We start from the raw sequence: 6,838 nt of genomic DNA, 5'->3' as shown, positions 1-6,838 counted from the left end.
TTTTAGAAACAAAAGAACAGAGACAAGCAAGGTTTCTTGCTGCAGCATTTTTCTCAGTTGAACTCTTTGCTAGAGACAAGCAGATATTCGCGTGGCTCCTTTAAGGGAAGATTCCTTACTTTGAATAAGCGGGGAAAAAAACGCACAGCTTTTAAATAACTCTGCTAACAATTTATTGGTGTGTATGAAAGATGGCAATGGCAGTGACCACATCTCCAAGCCGGCAGCATGCTTTCTGGGTGGCAGCGCAGACCAAGGCTTTGAGCACAGCTTTCCATGCTGGCGGTAAAAGTACACACCACCATCTTTGGTAAACCGCGGCTGACACAGCTATGACTTTCATTTTAACAATGTTGTTGTTTAACAGATAAAGTCTCATGGCCAGAAAAAGATAAAGATTTACAGTAGAGACAGATTCACATTAAGAAAAGGTGCTAAAAGTTTACAGTGTGTTTTAAAAAAATACATAGGCTTGGGAGAGAAAAATAAAATGGTTTTAAAGAGACAAAGAGGAACTGGGTGTTGTAGCACACGCCTTTAATCCCAGCACTATGGAGACAGAGGCAAGCAAATCTCTGTGATTTGCAAAGTAAACATGGTATGCAGAGTAAATTCCAGGACAGATAAGAGTTACACAGTGAAACCCTATGTCAAAAAATAAAAATATAAAAGTAAAATAAACAGAGTAATAAAGGCACGTAAAGATGAAAAGCTCAGAGAGAATCTGGTTACTGTATGCTATTGTGTTGTCTCTACATTGTTTGACTGCTGAGAAAATAACAACTGATAAAGGAAATGCTGCTGCATTAATTCAATTTATATATTTTAAAAATGCTTTGACTCCAACATTTAAGTTCAAGGACAAGTTACTGGGGAAAAGGATTTCTATTTTTCTTCCACAGAAAATGAAAAGCTGTGGATTCCTTGCAGACTAATGTGGTTTGAACAAGCCAGGCCCCCTGAAACAGAGTTCCTGATGATCCAACATTCAAAACTGCTTGAACAAGGCAGCCATGCAGACTACTGCCATCTTCTCAGGATCCCCCCATGACAGCGCCCCCTGTCAGCAGGAAGTAGTTTGGAAAGAACGACGCCCAAATTCCCAAACATTGTTTATAAATGTTTGTTTTCATGTAAATGGACTTGGTTATAAATGGGTAATGATCACAGCCAATTATTTTTAAAGGTAAAAAGGGAATTATGGTATTGATATGATTACTTTGTTTTGGAATCGATTTTCATTTATTGATACAATTTAATGTCAATTTTGTGAGATGTGTATTTCTCCTCTTGTTTAGGTATTGTGTTTATATAGAAATATAATGTAGTACAGATTATAGATAATTACCTATGATAGTCAAAGCTTAGAGTTAAGTTAGTTAGGTTTTTCAAGATACACAGAGATGTATTTGAGATGGATAGGAATTCTTCAAACCTTTCAAAGACCTACAGAATATGGCATTTAAAGTGGTTTAGGGTTTTTGTGACAGAGAGACATAATTGCTCTTGGCAATACCACCTGCACCAGAAAGGAAGATGGACATCGAAGAAATGCATTATGACGTTTGCTTCCAATATGGCAAGACTAGCCATTTGGACAAGATACTGCTCTTGTCTGGACTGTTTGACTTTGTGATGTATAAACTGGACATGCAGGACCCACAGGAAAGTGACTCCTGATTCAAGATGGACATTGCTACAGAGATCCTGCTTCATGGAAGAGTCTTCGAGACAGTATGCAGGACACAGAGAAAAGTGACTGACAAACTGCCAATACAAGAAGACAGTTTAAAGTTTCCTGTGTTGCTGAAGAGTCTGCCAGACACACTATGGCCTATGGGCTGAAGATGGAAGATTACAAAAGAACTTCGGGTGACCAGGCAGTGAGTTGTCCCTGTCATTTCTAGAGTTTATACTATCCTTCTGTGGTCTTTGAGGGACTTGAAGACAGAGAGTTATGGTTACAGTTTTCCTTAGTATTAAAGATAAGTTACTTAGACTTTAGACACACAAAGATATGATAGATGATGGAATATTTTCTTCAAATCTTGCTAAATGTTAATGGACTAAATAGTGTTAACTGTGATTCTTATTTGATAACTGTTATGTGATATATTTTGCTATGTTAAGGTTAAAACCCTTCTTTTTATTTAGACAGAAAAGAGGAGATGATGGGAGATGTCATTCTGTATATGTTTCTCATACTGGTTAATAATAAAGCACTGTTGGCCAATAGGAAAGGAAGATAGGAGGGACTAGGAGACAAGGAGGAAATAGGAAGTAGTAAGGAGGAGTCAAGATGGAGAGTCTGGAGAAAGCAGTATGCCGCCGGCTCCCCGGTAAGAGAAATACATAGATCAGCAGAAATGGGCTAATAATTAAGGCAGAGCTAGCCGATAAGAAACAAGTAACCGGGCCAACAGCATTGTATCAAATACAGAGTCTCTGTGTATTATTTGGGGCTGGCAGCGTGGCGGCGGGACAAGACCAGAGGCGGCGGCAGGAGGAAAAACAGTACTCGTTACAAGAGTAGAGTCAGAAACTAGCGTCACACTGTTCATTTCAGATCCCCTTTTCAGTTTTAGAAGTTTGATTTAACTAGGAGGTGGTGGTGTAGGGAGACAGAAACAGGCCGATCTCTGTGAGTTCCAGTCCAGCCTGGTCTACAGAGAGAAACGCTGTCTCAGAAAACAAATTTTAAAAAAAGGAAGTTTGCTTTAGTTCTCTTCTTGTAATCTGTTTACATCTTCACTGTCTTTACATTTGCCTATTTGCCACGAGGCCCCTGAGAATATTTAGCACGTTTGTCTGGCTCAATCCTGTGTGTGTCTTGTACATGTTGTCACAGCTCTGTAAGTTCACCTATGCAGCTGTCCTGCTGTGTCCAGGAAACCCTGCTTCACTGTAAATGAGTTTTCTAATAAATTTTTATTTCAGATTCCTAGAGAAGTTGCCAAGTTGACACAAACTTTCTGATCACCTTTCTCCCACTGTCCATTGTGTGCAACCATGTCGCATTTTCTAAAGTTTAGTGTCGTGGGTTGAATGAAATTTTCCCCACAGAGACACACACTCAAGTCCTAACTGTTGGGGTTTGTAACCATGACCCTGTCTGGAAATAGAGTCTCTGCAGCTGTAATTGGGTCACACTGAAGTCATGTTGGAACGAAGTAGACCATAACTCCACAGTAGCTGGAGCCTTTATACAAAAAGCACCGTAAAAGAATGTTACAATTGTGTCTCTGCCATCTACAAGGCTTCCTGACAACTGCCAGGAGGCATAGGGGTGAAGAGAGTTTCTCCCTTACACACCCCCTCCAAAAAAAACCATCTCTAACAGCATCCTGCTTTCAAAGTCATGCATGAGTCAACAGACGCCCAAGATGCCTAGTGTTGTAAGTGATGTTGCCACCAGGAATCTGCTGTTTCAAACCACAGCCTTAGACAATCAGTACATGCCAGGCTAGATTCAAACTTCGCCACTTTTTCCATTAATTCCCTTCTATTGTACCAGAATCTAATCCGGGACATTGCCTTGCAGTTAGGCCTTGCTTCTTTCCCAGCTCTCTTTTGGAGTCCAAGTTGTCGTTGTTTTTTCTGATATTGAAAGTACAGCTGAGTTTTCTGGGAATGTTGTTGTTAATTTTTTCTCCACTATTTTCTGTCACATACCCCTGGACTTATAGGAGATGTCGGCCATGAAAGTGGAATGTGGTCTCATGACATGGTTCTGGTGGATAAACAAGGTTAATGTAGACATTAACCTCAAGACCCTACCACAGCAGTCTGTGAATGTCTCTTGTACAGGTTTCATTGAACCTTTGTAGGTCCTGTACTCTGGAAGTGACCTACTGAATCCAGAGAGGATCAACAAGGAGAGAAAGATGGAAATGTCAAGGGTTCTAATTTTGTCATGTCTGTCATTGCTGGGTACAGTTTTCTAAGTTGTGGGTCACATTTCCTTGCTTTGTAAATCCAGTGATATTGTGACCTTCCTGTGTATTAAAAGTTATGTCACGTTTATTTCAAAAGTATTGGATTTTTATTCTGGCATTGGGTAAGACTTTTTACTTACCAAAAATGTTTAATGTTTGTGACTTTTTTTAATTTTTTTTCCTGAGATGGTGTGGAGATGTTAACTGCCATTGTTCATGTAAGCACTTGCTGGGGCCTTCCCAGTGTGGAGAGGGGCTTCTCTATGGTGTCTGTGGTAACAGTATATATTAGTTATTTTCCTGTTGCTGTGATAAAACACCATGACTGAGCCAACTTAAGAAAGGAAAGATTTATTTTGGCTTAATGATTCCACAGGGATATGAGTCTATGATGGCTATGTGGAGGCTGAAAGCTCACACATACTTTTGTTTTTTAAAAGTTAATGATGGATCTTTATTCAGACTTCTGATCTACCAAGTTAGCACTTTCCACCAGTTCGGGGAGCAGAGACCTTCACAGACTTCACAATCTTTTGTTTAGGCGCAGTGTTCCTAGGGGCCTTGGCAGCCTAGCGGCCATTGCTGTCTTCTTGGATGCTGCTTAGCCTTTTTGCTTACTTAGCAGCCCTGATAGCCTGCAGCCACTGCACATTCTTGACTTCTGGTTTCTGATTCTTCTTGGACATGATATCAGGCAAGAGATGCACCAGTGATGGCTGGCTGGAATTTGACTGTGTGGCGGGTTATTTTCTTCTGAATTCCTTCCGACTGTCCTTTTTAGTGTTTTCTTCTGTAGAGGACAGTCCAGTTTATCTGCCAAGGATCCTTTTGGAAAGGAATGTGGACTTGCATTTTGCATTAAGAAACTGGAAAGCCTTCCTGTTGGTCCTGGCTTAGCATTGCTGGTGACCCGGGTAGGTCTTGTACCCACTGAAACTGCACATCTTGGCCTTCATGGTGAGAGCTGCCAACCAGCGAAGAAAGATGAAGAGCAAGAGCTCACATCTTCAAGTAGGAAGCAAAGAGCAACCGGAAACAGCACAGGCATTTAAACTCTCAAGACCCACCTCCAGTGACATGTTTCTTCCAGCAAGGCCACACCTCCTAAGTCTTCCCAAACAGGGCCCCCAACTGGGGGTCAAATATGAATGAGCAGCTAAGGACACTCTTATTCAAACCACAGCAAATGGGATGGACCGTTGGCCTGTACCAGTCAACGGCTCCTCGGTGCTGCTCTTTTCCCTGTGAGTTACCTTTTGCTCAGTCTCACATATCATCCTACATAGTCTACCACTTAAGGTGACTTCTCTACCCAACCCTGGGGCTCCTTCCCAGTGTCATTCATGTTCAACTCCTGTCTCAAAAATCCCGGCTACTCCAGCCTCCAGAATCCCAGTGTCTGCCTCTGAGCTCCTTGGACCTGCTGGAGTCTGACTCTATTCACTCTGCTTATACATGATTTCAAAATTCACACCTCGCCAACAGCCAGAACAGCCAGGCAGTCTCTTGTTTTCCTTTTCTCCTGGGCTGTCTGTACCAAGTGTCTGGCAATACTTACTGCACCTGTTTTCTCAGGGGGTTTTTGTTTTGTTTTTGTTTTCGCAATGTGTGGCAGAAGAGCAATTGCAGACATTGTTAGCACAGGGATCCAAATGTTCCTGACACCAGATTTCCTCTGCTCTGTGAGAGGGCACCCACTTGCTAGAATTGCTAGTCATTCAGACTTAGGCAGCCTGCTGCATCTTCTCAGTTTTCCACTTGCCTTATTCACAATTACTTAATTGTCCTTATTAAGATAATACGTGTTTTCCATCTCCTGTCAGGACTTGTCATTTTCACGCAGCTTAAAGGGGTGGAAAGGAAAAGTGAACAGAGAGGGTGTTCTGCTTAGAAGGAGGTTGAGTTGGTAGAAGTCTGTATGCATGTCTTCCTTGACACCTCAAGGAAAGGGGCCTTGAGACCAGGGCAGAAGCAAAGAACAGTCTAAAGAACAGTCTTCCTAATGGGTCCTAAGAGATGTTTCCAGAGCTGGAAGAACCCCCCCCCAAGGACAATCAGGGGGGGAGAATACAAGTGGTTTCTTAGAAGGCTCAATAAGTAAGACTGCTCTTGGAGGGCCCTAGAGTGCCCCTGTGGCCAGAAACAGCAGCTAGACTGAACCAACCCGAAGAGCCACACTCACAGACAGTCCTTCTGGGACCAGTGACTTTAAAAGACAGACATCTGTAAAAATCTCAGAAGCAGAAACTGAAGGAGCTCTGTGTCCCCTGAAGTATGGGAGATTGGCACGGGCAAGGGAGAGGTGTTCAGAATTCACCAAGTGCCAAAGGCAAGAAGCAATGGGTTCTAGCATATCTGAGGGTGGCCATCAGGATGAACTCAGGACAGCTAGTGTGGAGAGTTACACACACACACACACACACACACACACACACACACACACACACCTTCCCATACCCTACCCCCCTCACATGCCACTGTTCTGCCAACAGCAAGCAGGAGAACCAGTGAGAAAAGAGGCAGAGACATCCACCTGCTCTTTCTCATTTGGTTTTCTGAGCCTGTGATGCTGAGGAGGGTTAAATTTGCCTTGAGTGAGAACTTTTTAAACTTTCCTAATGATTAGTCTCAAGTATTTGATCCATGAACATGAGAGTGATTCTTGGTGATACAGCTATGAAAAATACAACATTATTCCGCTGTTCAGTCCAAGTCTAGTTTGTTCAATAAGAGTCTCATAGAACACACAGGTGAGTGGTCAGCAGAGAAAGAGATAGGACCCAACATGGTCACAAGAGCAAGATGCTGCTTGACCCCTCCCAAATCCTGTGGCTTTACCTCCAGGATATAGCTCTGCATCTCCCTACTGCCCAAGGGTGCGTAACAAGGATCAAAAAGTAACA

General features: G+C 42.5%; 1 pseudogene; it reads right to left on the bottom strand.

The window, feature by feature from the left end:
* Positions 1-4,414: 4,414 nt before the first annotated feature.
* Positions 4,415-4,891, bottom strand: LOC127220263 (60S ribosomal protein L24-like; annotated as a pseudogene).
* Positions 4,892-6,838: the final 1,947 nt, after the last annotated feature.

Source organism: Phodopus roborovskii, unplaced genomic scaffold, assembly GCF_943737965.1.
Source record: "Phodopus roborovskii unplaced genomic scaffold, PHOROB, whole genome shotgun sequence".
NCBI classification, from domain to species: Eukaryota; Metazoa; Chordata; class Mammalia; order Rodentia; family Cricetidae; genus Phodopus; species Phodopus roborovskii.
Note: the sequence above shows the minus strand (reverse complement) of the source record. Positions and strands in the feature narration are given on the sequence as shown.